At 37.6% G+C, this 18,314-nt stretch overlaps 1 non-coding gene across 1 annotated transcript; it reads right to left on the reverse strand.

Moving 5' to 3' along the window:
* Positions 1-8,038: 8,038 nt before the first annotated feature.
* LOC116081351 lies at positions 8,039-8,170 on the reverse strand. Its single transcript, XR_004114843.1, has one exon. It is a non-coding gene; the product is annotated as a small nucleolar RNA SNORA17 (small nucleolar RNA).
* Between the last annotated feature and the right edge of the window lie 10,144 nt (positions 8,171-18,314).

Genomic DNA, 18,314 nt, shown 5'->3' on the forward strand with positions numbered 1-18,314 from the left:
TGTGCATATGCATGAAAACAATTTAGGTATTCATTGATTCAAGTTGTTCTTGAATTTGGAGACTCTACTTCTTAAATTTGGACAGTTTACCCAAGACCTGTTACCCTTATATGCCCTAGGAAGATTCCTCTGCTGTGCTGTTGTGTGAAATTTTTAGCATCAGAACTTGATAGCCTTGCAGATATTCTCTAGATGTATGTAGGAGCTTAGTACAGTAGGTAAGCTTTCAGAAATTCAAATAAAGTCCAGGCTGACACTTTAGGTTTTCTCATTACTTCTCAGTCTAGAGGTAAAAGCTATCAAACTTGGCATAATAGCTTTAAGCTTAGTGTCACGATATCCTAGTCATGCTATTTGGGACTGAAGACCATATTTCTGTTGAATCTAGGGTAGAGGAGACATTTATAAAAACAAGTTTAGAAGGAGCAGCCCTAGGCAGGTAAATGGTTTGTACTTGTCTGCCTGCCGTAGCCACTCCATAGAAGCAGTCTGCTCTCACATAAAAATAAACCCTAAGGGAAGGTTCAAATGCCTCCTATGGAGTCCATGGACATTTGTGCTTGCTTAAGACAGGTGTTGTGGTATTACCTAAAGCTATGCTTTTTTCCCCTCCCTGCATGTACTTTATGTCTCTAGAATCACTATGTAGAGAGAAAAGGTCCCCTCTGATGCCATATGGAATTAAAAAACCAAGGTTGAGCCACACACTGCTTGAGCACACTGCAGTTGTAACTCAGCAAGATGTGTATGTAATTATTTGGGGAGGACTTTTCTCTCCAAATAGACTCTCAGCATCTTTCTAGTACTTTGATGCTTGGGAGCTTATTTAGCATTTGTGGGATGATTTAAATGCTAAGGTCATTGCTAGAAATACAGAGCTTTGTGTATTACTCCTTCAATGGCAGGAAATGACGACTTAACACTGTAGTCCTCAGCAGTTATTATTGAAGAGTACCAGATAAGGAGTATGTGCATTTGTGCTTGGCTAACACTGCATCGTGCTGTAAAGTCATTTAGCTAGGAAATCACGAAACCATTGCATCTCTTGTTATTCAGTAATACATTTAAAATTTGGAAGTTTAAGCACATGGATATTGAAGACATTTATATTAGTTCCATAACATTGGTTATATCAACCACAGTCCAGGGCAGGCCCCATGCCCAAGTGTACTGGCCAACACAAAATAGACTCCATGTTTTTGTAAACTTCCTGTTTGGTATTTGGTTGTTGTTTATTTGTTTTGATTTTTGTGAGTTTGTGTTTTGTTTTTTGATGAGAGCAGGTTGTGCTCCTTCACACCTGATTGTGAAGTTAGGTGGGTGGAGAGGTGGAAAGGACCTGAGAGGAGTTGAGCAAGGGAATAGAATATGGTTAAGATAGATTGTATAGAATTTTAATGATAATAAAAATGTATCGATGAAAATGTTTGAAAGTTGGGGAGATAGCTCTGTGGTTAAAGTAATTGGCTAACATATGTGAGGAAAAGAGCTGAAATATCCAGAATTTAAGTAAATGCCAGTTAGGCATAAATTACAGGTAGGCTTCCACACCCACATATAGTTGTGGCATTCAGAAGGCAGAGAAAGCAGAGACATGGGAGCTCCAGGAGAAACAGGCAAGCCAGACTAGCCCTATCATCAAGCTCTGGGTTCAACTGAGGGGCCCTAATTCAATAAAGTCAGTGGAGAGTGATTGAGGGAGACAGTGGCATCTATGGGTCTACACACACACATGTATTTACACACATCTGAGTATGTGTATACATACATGAATCAGACACATGTACATATGAAAGAGGAAAAAATGATAAGAAAAGTCTTGTATTCCTAAGTCTTCTAACTGTAGGAAAGAATAGTGATAATTTGAACCTGAATACCACAGATAGTTACTTCTTAGCTTCTGTCCTGTGCCTCTGATCTTAACTAAGTCAAATAGTAGGGGACGGAGAACAAGTTGGAGTTACTTTATTTTGGTAGAAGTAGAAAAGATACTGACATTAAATATGGGCAGAGGTGGGTAAAAAGGTGAGGGTACTTCAGCAACTTGAGAATCTCCTCCCACAAAAGCAGGGCCCCTTGATACCAGTAGCCTCCTAACTGAGTTCTCCGGATATTTTTGGATTTCTCGCTTTCAAGTTTACTGGATATTTAAACTCCCAGAGGTGCCAAACCAGAGCTAAACCAGATGCATTGCGCTCCATCTCCTATTTCAGCAGTTTTGTAATAATGGGCACCTACACTGAGTCCTAGTGTTTCCGTTATTTGTTTTAAGTGCACTTATGGCTAAAGCTTTATGGAGTACAGCTGGCTTCACTCTTGTGTCAACCCAATCACCTCATCTAAATGAAGAAAATATGTTTCAAGAACTATTGAAGAGTCTATGTTAAATTATGTGGTCTGTTGCCACTGAAGAGCAACTTTTATACTAGGCCAAGTGAAAAATATAGATGGTTGCCCTGTTCTTTCTGTCATTAGCATGGCGTGGAATGATCTTCTGTTAGTTTTTCAGGTCTCATGAACATTTCTCTTATTTACAGGTACTCATCATATTTAAGGCTCTTCAGATTAATAGTGAGCTACTATAGAGCAAGTACACATCAGTGACAGAACTACAACCACATTTATTATCTAAATTAAGTTCACTATCCCAATGGAGATACCTTTTAATTATTTTATTCAAATGAGAGGGCAACTGTAAGTCATGCTAATAAATGCTCATATTGTAGTAAACTCTTTGGCTGCAGCTATTTACAGGGCACATTTTATCAAGTGCTATTTGCTCTTAACCTTTAAATAAGAGTCTGGATGGTTTTGTTTGTTCTTGGGGTCAGTCTACAATCTATATTTATCATATTTGCCCTTACAATGGGAAGATGTTTGGGGGAAAAGGTAGGTTTATAATTAGGAAGCATAATTTGCTTTTTCTTTCGTTAGTACTATGGCTAATTAGAAGGAAGGGAAAGGTTAATAGTTGAGCTACTTTATAGAAATTTCCTGAATGAATGAGGGGAAAAGTAAAAGAAGCCTGAGGTTGGAAATAGGGTTGACCTTTAGTAGTTCTTTTCCCATTACTGGATTTGTATAAAAACCCAAGAAGTTTTGCCAATTTAAAATGTTACAACTGCTTCTCCAAATGTTGCTTTAAATAGAAAGTAACAATAGTTATCCCCCCAAATTACACTTCATTTGATGTTAAAATTTACTGTAGACAAACCATTTCACTATTTAAAAAAATGCAAGCACTTAGTACATTATCTTCTTTTTAGTTCATAGATAATTGTTGATTACTTGCAGTTGTATCCCAAGAATTCCATCTGTTACCTCCTACTCTCAAGAGCAAGAGGACACTATGAGTGTTTCTTTTTAAAAATTTCATGTGTATTTTTAGATTTGCACAAACCAAGTTAACTCTATCTCATGGGCAGAGGTAAGGGACTTAACAAGTGAACTGTCAAGGAACTAGTATACCCAGACACAAAGGGTTTGTTTCCTCATCCCATCCCTCTTCTTGTCCTCCCTTGTCACTCCCACCCTTGACTCTGATAACAGTACTGTGCTCTTCCTTGTCACAGAGGCTGACTTGTCCACGACGTGATAAGTGGAAACCTATCACATTTCAGGTCTGGCTTCTTTCACAGTGTTTCTCAGATTTGTCTGTGCCGCTGTGTGCTTCAGTACCTTGTGGTTCCGCAGATGTGCCACCAAGCCTTTCCATTTAGCGTGTGAAATACACTTAGGTTTCACCCTTTGGAATGATCACGAAGGAGCTGACTGTAAGTGGCTGCTGACTGTTGGGTGTTAGTGGGGTTTTCATTTTTCTCGGCTAAACATGTAGAAATGGGATGACTGTGTTACACATATACAAAATCAGTATAATTTTCCCTTTATTGGAAATCTACAGACTTTCTCCTAAAGCCAACACCTGGTTTGTCAGTCACAGAACTGAGGTGTGAACACTATAGCGTCTCTGCATTCTCAGCAACACTGTAGCATTTCTGTATTCTCAGCAACACAATGCTGCTGAAATAGCTTCATGGTCTTTTCACTTTTGAGTAGGTTAACAGTATCTCCTACTTTAAATTGCATTCTCTAATGAATTGTGCTGCATTTCTTCCCATTTTATTCATTTGCTATCTGTATGCCTTCTTTGATTGAAGGAGTTGTTCAAATATTTCTTCTAGCTCTTTCATTTTTATTTATTAGTGAGTTTAGAGAATTCAACTTTGCATAAGACATTTGCTAGATATTTGGTTCACAAATGTGTTCCCCAGTCTACTTGCTTATCTGTTTATTCTCTGAGCATGGTCCCTTCACACAGCAAAAGTTTTCATTTTGATGTTGAACTTACACTTGTCTCCTTTTATAGATCATAACTTTAATGCCATATTTAAGAATTTCTGCAACACATCATCACAAGAATTTCTTTTGGCCAGCTCCAGTGGGTCTTCTTTCTTGTTTTTGGTTCTTCATGAGGCAGCAGCGGGGGAAGAACGTTGGTGGGGGTAAGACTTGGTCTCGCAAGATATTTAGGGCTGCTGTATAATAATAATAATGATAATAATAATAATAATAATAATAATAATAATAATAATAATAACAGCAACAACCCATTTACCTATCTAAGTCTAAGTTTCTTTGCTACTGTAGCTGACCTGACTAAGTCCCTTTGAAGCCAGAAACTGCAGTCTCTGGCATTTAGCACCTTATTGTAAAACAGCAGGGTATTAAGTAAAGGATTAATTGCTAGAGCTTTTTCCCTTTTGTCCAGATGCCTCTCCCTTGTCAGGATAGGGGGAAGTTTAGAGCAATAAACTTCTATTGAACCAGGCAAAGAAAATCATGCTTGTAGATGGAAAACTTTTACAAAAGCAAATAAGCATAAATTCATATACAGATCCATGCATGTGCTTTTATACATTTCCATCCAAAGCAATTGGGCCCATTACGTACATTCTCATAATTATATACATATTCACAATCCATACTTACATATACATTTGGAGCAAAGGACCAAGCACCAGTGCAGAAAGAACTCACTCATTCTGGATGAAAAATGAGCTCCAATCTTTATTGCACAGAGAAAGAAAAAGCTTCTACCATTTTATTGCTAAATGAATTAACCTCAAGCCTGTAGAAGAAAACTCTGTTCTCTTTAATAAGACTAAGCCTGCCTTGTTATTAAGAAAAGACCTTTTCTGCCCCATGGTAAGGAGAAGCCTGCCTGTTCCTGTTCCTCTCTGCAGCTTCTTCTTTTTTCCTTTCCCTTAGCATTCTGCATATTACTTACTCTCTTAGTTTTTTATGTTACCTATAGTTTCTAAGTTATTCCACTGTGTTCTCCTTCTAATCTTGTTTTCTCCTCCTGCTCCGATGTCACATTAATGCCCTTCCTCTTCGTACCAATTACTCCCAATGCTATGGATTTACTTCTAAGTTCCTGAGTTAAGTTCTGTCCTAAAGAGTTCTCTCTTGTGTTCTGTCTAAAAAATTCTCCTCAGTTCAGTTCTGTCTAAAAGGTGCCCTGTCTAAAAATGTTGTTCTCAGCTCAGTTCTGTTTCCTCTCTTTGTCCTCAGCACTTATATATCTTTCAGAATATATGATCAAATAGTAAAAAGTTCACCACAAGTTTACACATAAATGCAAATTAGAAATCAAGTAAGAAGTTTACAACAGAGAATGTTTACATGCATATCCATTAGGAGTAATTATTTGGCTAAACATCCATCACCTGTCACCAGCTCTGCAGGTTCATGGAGAATTAAGAACCATAACTCCTATGACCAAGGTATTAGTGGAGTTTTGTATAGATAAACCCAGTCCTCTTACCTATAGTAAATCCTTGGTTTCCTTTTTATGACCTTTCGTTAATGGTTTTACAACCTCTTGGAATGTACTCTGAGTAGCAGATGAGGACTTGCTATATCAGAAGCAGTTGACTCATGACACTAAAGACTGGTACAGTTCTCATTGCAGTTTTGATTATCAGAGAGAACCTAATAGCAGTCCCATTATAAAAGAGCTTACTAATATAATTTTAGGAATTCTTATAGGATCATCATTAAGGATTAAGAAATCATCTATGTGTCTATATAGTATCACTATAAGACAGTACAGCTTCATTGTTCTGAAGAAATGTTCTCAAAAGGGTGGGCTAAAACCTAGTGATTATATATACATATATATATATATATATATATAATAACAGAAAAAGCATATCAATAGCAGGAATATTTCTAAAAATGAATTCCTTCTGTGCCTTGTGCCTTGACTACCAGAGCAAATCCACCCTAGATTTTAATCTAGGGCAGACCCATCTGAGGAAGATTTCCTGCTTCTCCTATGACTGTTCCTGGCATTCTTTTATGTTTTTTCCCCTCAAAGCATTACAATGTTAGATTTTAAATTAGGTTATGTTTTGGATATGAGTTGAAGTCCTCTTTAGCTTATAGAACTCTTTAGCTTGTTTTTTTTCTCAGATGTTTTAAAAAGCACAGTCATTTTCATTTAAATTGCCTCTCTGTTTCCATTCGACTGTGATTGTCCAAATGTGTTGAGTTTCTAGATGGCTTTCTTACACTTAATGAACAACATGCCTTCCTTTCTACTAATACCACACCATTTTGATCACTGTCACTATACAGGAGGTTTTCAAATTAATTTATATATGATGCCCATAGTTCTTCTGCAAAACTGTTTCGGTCATTCTAGTTCTTTGTTTTTTTCATATGCATTTTTGAATTAGCTAGCCAATATTTACAATTACTTTAAGTTGTTAGTGAATTATATTAAAGCTATAAATCAATTTGATGAATATTGAATCTTTTTTGTTTTACTTTTAAAGTTGTATTGGTTCTTTGTGATTTTCGTATCATATACCCCTATTCATCTTCCCTCTCCTTGTACCCACCCCAAACCTTGCAACATCTTCCCAAAAGAGAAGAAAAACAATCTTGTGAAAGCTGTAGTGTGTAACAGTGTATCCCACACTATACCCCTTTGTCCATACTTCTTTGCAAATGCTCATTGCAATGAGTTGTTGGTTTGGTTCAAGGGTCTGGCTTCTGCTACACTATCAATACTGGAATTTCACTGGAACTCCTCTCAGAAATCCTGTTGTTGCTTTGTTTCATGGAGATACTGTAGTTTGGGAGCTATAGAATCAGCCCCTTCAAGCACTGCAGCAGTTAATCAATGGGGTAGATGTTAGAGTGAGCTAACTCAAAGCACTGGATCTGGGCTTGTCAGCCCAGCCAGCTCCTCTGCTCCTATGCCCTCAGGACTGGCTCACCCATGTTCATGCAGTTAGGGCCAGCTCTATTGTGCTGCTCAAGTGAGATGCAGGGCCATATGAAGAGTATTACAGCTGGCTTAGGACAGGGGTCTGTTCTTCTGCACTCACGCTTCTAGAGCCAGCTCTTCCAGGATGCCCAGGAGATGGGGAGGGCCAGTTCTTCACAGCTTGCAGATATAAATATGTCCTGGTTTGGCCTGGCCTGTGGTGGTAATAGATCCCCGCTGTTTCAGGGCTATGGACCCATATTGTGGCTCTTGGTGGCATCATAGGCCAGGACTCTACCGTGGTCCCAGGTGGCATCACTGGCTACTCACATCAGGTTGTTCCTTACTACTACCCTTGAGTTTTCAGTTCTGTCTCTCTTCATTGTGCCCATATTCTCCTGTTTTTCTTTCTTTCCCATTCTCCACCACTTAATTACTTCTCTTTGTGGTGCCCAGGTTCTCTGAATATCTGGGGTCATCTCAGAAATGGTCTCAGTATTGCCATGCTCCACTTGTGCTTTATGGCTCTGGGCAGGAATATTCTCAGGTCTTGGACATGTCCCCCTTCCCAGGTCTTTGAGATGTTATACTGGTGGTCATCTTAGGCAGCCCTCTGTGCAGGCCCCATGGCACAAGACTGGTAGTCATTTCAGTCCCTGGACATACATTTCAGGTCTTGGAGTCACTCTGGTGGTTTGCTCCCTTTGTCTTTGCACAGCACTGGACTGATGGTTTCCTCAGGCTTGCTTTTTTTCAGGAAATGTTAGGCTACTAATTATTCAGATGTTCACAGGTCAGATACTGAGCATGGAAATATCATCTTTCCTTTCTGCCACATACTGATACACATGTGACACAGCAGCCATGCCTGTGATGCATCTAGGGGGCAGTGAATATTGAATATTGAAGAGTATCAGCCTTCTAATTAACATTTCTAGCTCTGCATTTCTTTGTGCTTTTCCTTGTCTTTGCCATTTAAATACTTTTCAACATATGTGGCCCCTGGAGATAATTTTCAGATCCATGAATATGTGGTATTTATTTTGTTGTTGTTGATGATAAGTCCTGACACTGTAGTCCAGGATGATTATGAATTAATACTTTCTTCAGCTTCCACATTCCTGACTTATAGTCATGGACTGCCCCATCAAGGTGTGTTTTATGCTTTTTGATGCTCTTATGCGCTGTACTGCTTCCAAGTTTGGACTTCCAATCGTTTGTGGCTATAGAAGCAGATCTAATGGTCTGCATGGGTCTTGTATGCGGAAGCCTGTATCCTAAAGCTTACATGTTTGTCTTAGGAAATCTTTTTTTTTTTTTTTTAAGAAATTCATTTTCATTTTATGCATGCGAGTTTTTTGTCTGCATGTTTCTATATGTATCATTTGCATGCATGGTGCTGGTAGAGGACAGAAGAGGGAACTGGATCTCCTGGAGCTGGAGTTACAGATGGTTGTGAACTGCTATGTAGATACTGGGAACAGATTCTGGGTCCTTTGCAAAGGCAGCAAGCACTCTTAACCCCCGAGTCATCCTTCCAGTCTTCAGGATTTTTCTTTTTTCAGTTTCTTTGAGGTGGGACTGTAACTGCATGTTACCATGCTCATTTATCTCATGTATTTTCATTGGCTATTTTATTTCTAGTTCGTAGGAGAAGAGACGGGTTACAACTCAGTTTGTAGAGTGGTTACCTAGCATGAAAAAGTCCTGGGACTGATATTCAGCACCGAATGAACTCCTAGCACTTGGGGGATGCAAAATGGAAGGTTGAGAATTCAAGGGCATCATTGGGTATTAGTTACTGCTTTTGGGCCTTGTCCGTTCTTAAAGAGGTCAGTAGAAGAAATATTTACACCATATTGGTTAGAAGAGGAAAGTAATAACTAAGTACTTATTTATGTAACTTTAATAAAATAACTAAGAAGTATTCATTTTAGAGTTGCATTAGTATTTCTAAGAAACAAGTTGAGTCGGTGGTCAGAGTGCTGAGATGAGAATCAGGCTATAAATATTTTTGAAGGAAAACTTTAATACATTATACAGGGCTACCTCTTCATGGGGGCAATCCTTGCATCTGTCTTTGAAGCATTGTTGACTGAGAACAACTCTGCATCTTTGACCAGTGCTATATCTCCATAGTATTTTTGATGATAAGATTTTGGTCATAAAATTATGACCAGAAAAATAAGCTGAGTATTTCTTTAAATAGTTGGCATTTATGGTAGAAGCTATTCATTTGATCTTATATAAATTTACTGATTTCTGGAACTATAGGAATATACTGGAAGTGATAAGTCACCAAATAGAAAAGGAGTCAAAAATGTCAGCATTGAGATGCTCAATGGAAATTCAAGCACAGGAGGAATGGGGAGGCACACAAGGGGACAAGGAAGTTGAATACATAACCCAATACTAGAAGAAAAAGATCTCACTGAATGGGAAAACAGAGGCATGAGACAACGGTTGTCTAGACAAAACTGCATTTCCTACGCAACAAAGCTCCAATGTAAGCATCTTTGGAACACACTTAGATACACATTTCCTTAGAAATGATGCTTGTTGAAAAGCGTTATGATGCTAGAGTGGAGGCCCATGTCTGTAATCCTGGCAGTTGGGAGGTAAAGATAGGAGAATCAAAAAGGCCAAAACCATCTCTGGCTATGCAGTGTGTTCCAGGCCAGCCTGGATTAAGTGAGAACTCTGCCTCAAAACAAACACAAAAACAAGCAAACAAACAAAAAATAAAAGAATGGCATTATGTATTGGTGCCCTAGGACCTTGTGCTATTCAGTTACCAAGTCAGAGATGATGAGTATCCTAAAGAAAAAAAAAAGCTTGTTTGTTGGAGGAAATATATTTCAGGCAAAGCTATTTTTTTTTCTATTTTTTTGAAAATTTCTTTTAAGTATTGATCTGAGGAAGATCAGCCAGGATAAAATAAAGATCTCAGGAGAATAAACTTTTATCCCCACAGGCATATTTTTATTTTTTGATTCATTTTGTTCAATAATCCAGAATGGTTTTTTCACAGTTTGATCTGATCATAATCAGGCAGAGAAGAGGATGTAATTTTTAAATGCCACCCAAAGTTAGGTTGTGCCCTGAAGCCTTTTGCTGGAAATCTTGTTTTGAAGTTAATTGGAGAAAAGTGCTGGGCAAGGCAGCAGAGAAAGAATTAAGTTTCTATGAAAATGGGCACTCAAGACTTACATGAGCCCTATGGGGTAAAGCCTATACAGTTTGCTCTGTCAGTTATCATTCAATACAACTAAAGTGATTGCTCTCTATTATACAATAATGTGCTAGTGGGCTATTTGGATTGCTTTGTGGTGTCCTTTCTAGCAGGCTTTATATTGTGTGAGCAGGGACAGCTTCAAAATGCACACACAAAGCTACAGTGACCTAATCATGTTATCAACCTTTTAGTAGAAAACAGGACAGTTGTTCAAGATAATGTCAGAACAATGTACATTTTGAGGATGCCACCATGGAATAGGGAAAATGGATTTGGGGTTTAGATGCAAAGTCACTAATAATCCTTATGGTCAGTAATTTTGAAATATGAGTCCAAATAACATTAATATTTGTCATAGATTTTACAGTCTATGTACAGTCCTAAGTCTCTATGTACTTCTTTAGTTTTAATGATTATAACTCCATAGCATTCTCTGATAGGAACACAGCCTTTAGACTTATCAACAATCATCCCGGAGAAATCTTCAATTGTTCTTTACTAAGTTTGAATAATGCTTCCTTTCACTACTTTGGCTTTTCCAGGCAGAGATAGTTATTTCTGCCCCACCCATTCATAACAATTTAATCGAGTAGTTATAATCTACTTAACTTTTTACATTTCTTATACCTTCATGCTGTCTTCCAAGCTCTCATGTAATAAAGGACTTAACACATATTAGCTATAGAGCAATATTTGTTGAATCAATAAATAATCCAGAATTGAAAAATATCTACTGCACAGACCTTAGTATTAATGTTCTAAGTGTCTGCCTTTCTATACCCAACTCTTAACTCATAATCCAACTCTCTGTCCCAGAAGGCTGAACTTTATAGCCTAAGCTAGTATGCTTCAGTATTTTTGCCATTTACTGGTTTGGGCCAATGGCCCAGGCACCCAAAATTAAAGAGTGAAAAAAGAACGGATATAAGTTTATTTGCGCCAGCTTCTTTGTGGCACTCTCCTGGTTAAGAGAGCTTAAGTTCCTCTGAGGAGGGCAGCAGCTGCTCAGAGCAGCTCCTTCTCTGAGTTTCCACTCCTTCTTCCTTCCCTTTGCTCCAGACATCTTTCCCTGGTGTTGGTCAGCAAAGACATGTCTCCCTGTCTCCTTAGCTCCACCCACCTATGAGAATAGTTCCTGTTGCTCCCATCTCAGATTTCCACATTGAGTAACCTGTTAGCACCCGAAAGGTCAGATTTTTGAAAAATCATTGTTTTGGGAAATGCTCCTCATCAGGTTATTACTTAGAGTGTGAACAGGAAGCATACCTTAATTGCAAGTTTAGGAATATTGATGCTAGCTGGTTCTCTGCTTTATTTGATATTATAGTACTTTTCAAGTCTTTAATAACAGTAATTCTGAGCATGAGACATAGCATATCACACTTATTAAATATTTTGACCACCTCAAGGCTTGCTTTTCTCATTTTCTAATATATATATTAACATATTATGTTTTTTAAAAAGGGTATGTTCTTTTTTTGCAACATGGAATTATAAAAATACTGTTTTGGCTCACTAAGAATACAGAATTGTAAAATGCCAATCAAATTTCTTATTCTGATATCATTGGTTTTCCAGCAGGCTGTGAAGAATTTTTATTTTTATCCCAAATCTAGAGACCAGCAGGATAGTAAAAGGCTTTTGGTTCCAAGCCTGACAACCTGAGTTTGATCTCCAGAGCCCACATTGTAGAAGGAGAGAACCAACTCTTGCAAGTTGTCCTCTGAGCTCCACATATGCAATCTGGCACCACCGCTACCACACATCCATTCACAAACACTCACCCACGTGCACAGGCACACCCACATCCAAAATAAATAAGATACAATGAAGAAGAAGAATTAACCAATCTATGATTTTAACATACCTTTTGGATATTGAATTGTTTGTTTTATCTTTAGTATTAATGAATATAGCAAAGTTCTCCTTTTCTAAATGATTTTTGTTTGTGTGCATATGCATGTGTGGTGTTTGTGTGTATGTGCATGAGTGAGTGTGTGTGTTTGTCTGTGTACATGTGCATGTGCGTGCATGTGTGTGTGTGTGTGTGTGTGTGTGTGTGTATGCACATGGCCATGGAGTCAGAAGCAGATATCAGGTATCAGATTGTCTGGAGCAGGAGTTAGATCATCGTTATGGCTGCCTGATGTGAGTGCTAGGAACCAGGTTTGGGTCCTCTGGAAGAACATATAGTACTTTTAACTAAGCCACATGTACAGCTGGAAACTACGTCTTCCTACATAATTCTAAGGACTAAAGAAAATAGTCAAAACAAAGAATTATAGTGATGTAAATATTGTATCTCATGTCATTCCTTTTGAAAACAGAGTAGGTTGAGAACTGTAAGTTGCTTGTAAGACAATGTGATGTCCGCGACCTTGCTGTTTTGTCTTACTGCCAAATTCATGACTATATATCAAGACTGACAGGATTTGCAGAGCATTCACTACTTAAATTTTCTTAGCAAGAATAAAAATTCACCTAGATAGTAAATTTCTCCTTCCTTTACTGAAAAATAATTTATTCTTCAATGAGAGGATATTTATAAAATTGAGTGAGGCCACAAATTACATACAGGTTTTGAACAAAGATTATATTTCTCTGAGTTGATGACCTAAATGGTCATTTATAGAGCTACCATTATTAAGCTATTTAATAAGTCAATATTATCTAAATGAACTCTTGATAAAATTGCTCTTATGCTCAAAACCCTTTAGTTCAGTTTTTTTTTTGTAGTAACATTAGTAACACTTCAGTATGTCAAAATATGGGAATACAGCTTTGAAAATATGTCTAACAGCTATCATAGAGAAAAACCATTACATGGATATTTTATATTTTATATGAAGAATATATATGATATATATACATATAAATATAATAGAGTATAAGGGGCATTTATATGTATATATGGAAAGAGAATGTATGTGGGAAAACTATGTACTTGTATATCCCCAAATAATTCTAGAAGATTTGAAATTTTTATGGCAAGGAATATAAAACATTTGATATGTAAAAATGTGTATATATGTGTGTGTGTAGCTATAAATATATATGACATATATGTATGTATTTATATGTATGTGCATGTATACCAGAAGACATGAAATACTTTCTAGAATTTTGGTGTTCCTGGTATAGGAAAAAAACAATCACTATAGGAGATACGATTAAGACATTATAGAAGGATGTTTTTCTCAGGGAAAAAAATAACACAGTATAACAAATTTGAATTATACATTGGTATTATTATCATATTTTAACCAGTTTGTATGAATCATATCTAGGAATATAACAGAAAAGTATCCGAATTACAAGTGCCTTAGGACAATTCTTCTGTCAATAAAAAGTACATGTCTAGAGACATTCTTGTTGTAGTAAATCTCAACAATTATACTCAGTAACACAAAGGCTAAGCACCCAGACTGCTCAAGTAAATAGTTCTGTGTTACACTGAACACAATCAACATGAGACTGAAGAGGACGTGGTAGTGTCAGAGTTTGGATGAGTAATGCCAATGCTTTGGGAATGGCTGTGTTTCGATGCAGTCTTACAGGCTCGAGGCTAAGACTCCTATGCCCAGTCCTATAGAAATATGAAAAATGTCAAATAAAAACAGAGGTCCAGGAAGCTGTGATACCCAGATGGCTTCAAATCATAAACCAAATTATCAACACTATCCACAGTGAGCTTGTATTGATATTCAGTTTTATCATGATGTTTATTATATATCATCACAGTTTAATACAATTTAAACTAAGTTAATTTAGATACCATATTTGAACAGTTTCCTCAGATATGACAATATTTTATGAGATAGACTGCCTTCCAGACATTTATAGAATATTTAACCTTTATATGTGTTGACAGTGTAACAAATATAGTGTGCTCTCTTTCCTTCTCAAATGCACCTGTGCACACACACACACAAATTCTAGAAGAACCATGTTGTTCTGAAATAAAAAATACAAGCTATAAAATTTGCAAATGAAATATAGTCTTTCCCTGGTATCCAAGGGGAGTGGGTTCTGGATTCATCCTGGATGTGGCAACGATAATTTCTGTCCTGGGAAAGGCTAGCACGGTTGAATAGGGTGATAAGGAAAGCCCCTATGCTCACTACCTTGGATTCATGTCATTTGTGAGTTAAAGATGACAATAAAAATAAGAAGCAGCCATGTGAAGTAGTTAAGTCAAAGCTGGAAATTATACTACAAGGGCTGTTACATATCCCCAGGAGAAGCAGTGAGACCATCTGTTTCTCTCCTTGGGGGGCCTGATTTTGGCTCTTCCCACCTAGTCCTGTGTGAGACTTACTTTGACACCCCACACAACAAAGTGATCAAGTATGATATTGATCATGTCTGATGAAACAGTCCAGCAGTAGTTGCAAAGACACAATGGTTCTCATGGGTTGATAGAACAGAATAATTCCTTCTGGGGGATGGTTAAATTTGTATTGTTTCCTCAGAGATGTGGTTGTGAGGATTTGGGTTTGTGGGGTTAGGTATAGACATATTAATTATCATTGGAATTATTTCCTTAACAGGTCATCTTTGAATGAATACTAACCCATAGCAACAGCTCCACACAATAATTTCTGTATGCTAGAATGATAAGATAATATCCTGACACATGCTTGTGATTATGAAATGAAACTACTTCTGTGAATCTCTTAGCATATGCAATATATGTCATTTTAGTAAAATTATACTCAAAACAGGTGACACTTAAACTGATTTTGACAGAAATATAAATCAGTTAAATGTATTTTCTGAAATGTGACTATAAAAATAATTAATAACATATACAAAGTTATTATTAGGCTTTTTTGGCATTTCTACTGAAGTGTCTCTGCATTAGGAAAGTAGGCTTATAAGCATATATTTACTTTTATAATAAAAATAAGATTTAAAAATTAAGAGAGCCAATGACTTTGTGGCATTCTCCATTCTTCATATCATAGTCCACTACACCTTTATATTATTTTTTGGGATGTGAAATACCTGTGAATAGCATTCATTATTTCACTACAGTTTGATGAAAAATATTTCTGGATCTGGTGAACACTGAAACTTTTTATAACAGAATGTAAGGAGAGGAAAGATTTGGAGCGGGAAGCACATCGGGATTAGAGACGTCTGTGAGCTTTATAAGTTCTTTTATTCCCCTTGAAAAGTAAAACAAAGCCTATGCTGTAGAGAGATGAATTTTTATAAAGCTTATGCAAAAGCACCCCAGAGAGGCAGCAAGTGCAATGCTGTCTATGTGACTCGCATGGGCTTGCTACCGTGAAAGATGCCCAGATTTGGAAGGACTTTGCATCGTACGAGACTTTGAAGGTAATAAAATAAAGCATAGTCTGAAGCACAAGGATGCTCTAGACATGATTTATTGTAATCATTTAGAGGCACCGAAAAGGATCAAATATGTGGAGAAAATTATTCCTGATTACATATTGAAGGCCCTCACATGGCTGAGATTTGTGTTCCAAGCAGAAAGGCACTTTGAGTGCTAGGATGAGAAATTAGACAGGATAGAGGAAGACAGATTTTGCTCATGTTTGAGGGACACCTAAGAGGTGAGACTTAAAAGAGGGAAATCTAAAGAAATTAAAGTAAGAATTGGATATGGAGTGAAAAAAGAATCCACCTTGGGAACAAAAAGACTCAGAAAGTGTCCATTGTGATGTAGGTAAAGGCTAAGTGATTTGAACCCAGAATCTTACATACACAGATAAGCAGTTGTGTTCATTAAGTACTCTACTACTAAGCTACTACATTCCTGGCTCCTAAGGGATTGTTTTCTAAAATGGAATGAACATTGTAAAGCAGGCCTGGTGGCTTACCCTATAATCCCTGAATACTTGGGCTAGTGGCTGCTTCTGCTGTCAAACTAAGTCACTGCCCATAGACGAAGGACAGGAAACAAAGAAAAGACCAAAAGTGGAGGAAGCTGAAAACTGGGATGTTTCTGTTGCCGTTGACTGGCTATCCCTTCATCTTAGATTGTTGGTATATCTCAGTTTACATTTTTATGCCCAGCATCTTTAAAATTGGCATGCCATTTTTTCTTTAATTTTGTACCTACTATTCACTCTGCCTAAAATTATCACTGGTACATAGCTAACATCATATCCCTTCAGTAAAAGGAAAATACCATGGTAACAGTAAAACATTCGGTCCTTACTATTTATACAGGGAATCATCCAAACTCCTTTATGTGTGATAACCCATTCAGTCTCTGCTTTAAAAGTGTGTGTGTGTAGGCCAGATGAGGGCATTCCATCCTTTGGAGGTAGAACTACAAGTGCTGCCTGATGTGGGTGCTGGAAACAGAACTCTGGTCCCTGGAAGAGTTCTTAGGTGCCTAACCTCTGAGCCATATGTCTATCCCCTCATTTCCTATGTGGAGGTAAGTACTATTACTTTCTGAAGTTGCTAGGTAAGACATGTGAGGCACAGGCCTGGTGAGATGGCTCAGCGGGTAAGAGCACTGACTGCTCTTCCAAAGCTCCTAAGTTCAGATCCCAGCAACCACGTGGTGGCTCACAACCACCCGCAATGAGATCTGACGCCCTCTTTTGGTGCGTCTGAAGACAACTACAGTGAATTACGCAGGAGCAAGTGGGGCAAAAAAAAAAAAAAAAAAAAAAAAAAAAAAAAAAAAAAAAAAAAAAAAGAAATGTGAGGCACAATGTGGCTGTGTCTTGTCCAAAGGCAAGATTTGTTCCAAGGAAGTCCAAGCCTATCAGTGATTGCTACAGTCATGACCAGTAGTAGGTGACAGGGACCTAGTGTGTCCCTTTGGGTAGCCTCCTTCACACTCCTGACTCCTAGAATTTTTGGAGTATGCTATCAATAACACATTATAGATTATGCTTTGTAGAATCTAATTTTTTCTCAGTTAACGTTGGTACCTTTTCATAGTGTCGAATCTGTTATATATTAGAGTTGACCAAGGGCAGCTATGACATTTATTATTTCATCTGTTGTTTTATCTCAAGTCTTGCTCCTAGCTGATCCCTCTGCCACATTGCTATCACAGTAGTTTTCCTTACAAAATTTCATAAACAGCATCTGTATTATATCTCTTGTCTTACACATTTGTCCTTATAATCAACCCTAACCCATTCTTACAACATTATTCATGCCCACTGTTGGCTGCTTCATTGTTCTTGCTCATGGACAATGATCCCACAGAGGAGAAAATGTTCCCTTTATTTATTGGCTCTGAATGCCCCAGAGTTTCAGGTACAGTCCAGCTTTGCCTCACACTTTGGTTGAAAAATTCAATTTCACACCTTTGGCTCTACTGATGATCTGGGCTTGACTCTATTGCGGGGCTTCTTGTTTTTTAAAATTTTGGGTTTCTATCCAGCAGATCTTACTATCACTCCTCTGGCATTGCTACATCAAACTCTTCTCTTCATTGGCAAAACTGTCACAGAGACAGAACCACCCTAAATTCAGAACCACTAAAAGAAATGAAGGGTATACAACAGTTGTTAATGTCTTCTGCATAGTAAAAAATTCTTGAGGTTTGAAACCTCCTCAGTTCTCCAAACCAGTGATTTATGGTTTCTGGACATGGCCCCTGAGCTATGGCAGTTTTTCCTGTGTTACTGGAGATGGCTCCCATGTACAGCCTATTGGATGAACCCTGGACCAGAGGATTAAATTCTCAACTGAGTCTTATTAGAACTTTCCCATGAAGCGTCCCAGCTACAAATGAAATTGCCTTCAAATCTCTCATTTTGGAGTCAGGGACTATATTTGATACTTCATTGGATTTTTTCA

Source organism: Mastomys coucha, unplaced genomic scaffold (assembly GCF_008632895.1).
Source record: "Mastomys coucha isolate ucsf_1 unplaced genomic scaffold, UCSF_Mcou_1 pScaffold6, whole genome shotgun sequence".
Classification (NCBI taxonomy): Eukaryota; Metazoa; Chordata; class Mammalia; order Rodentia; family Muridae; genus Mastomys; species Mastomys coucha.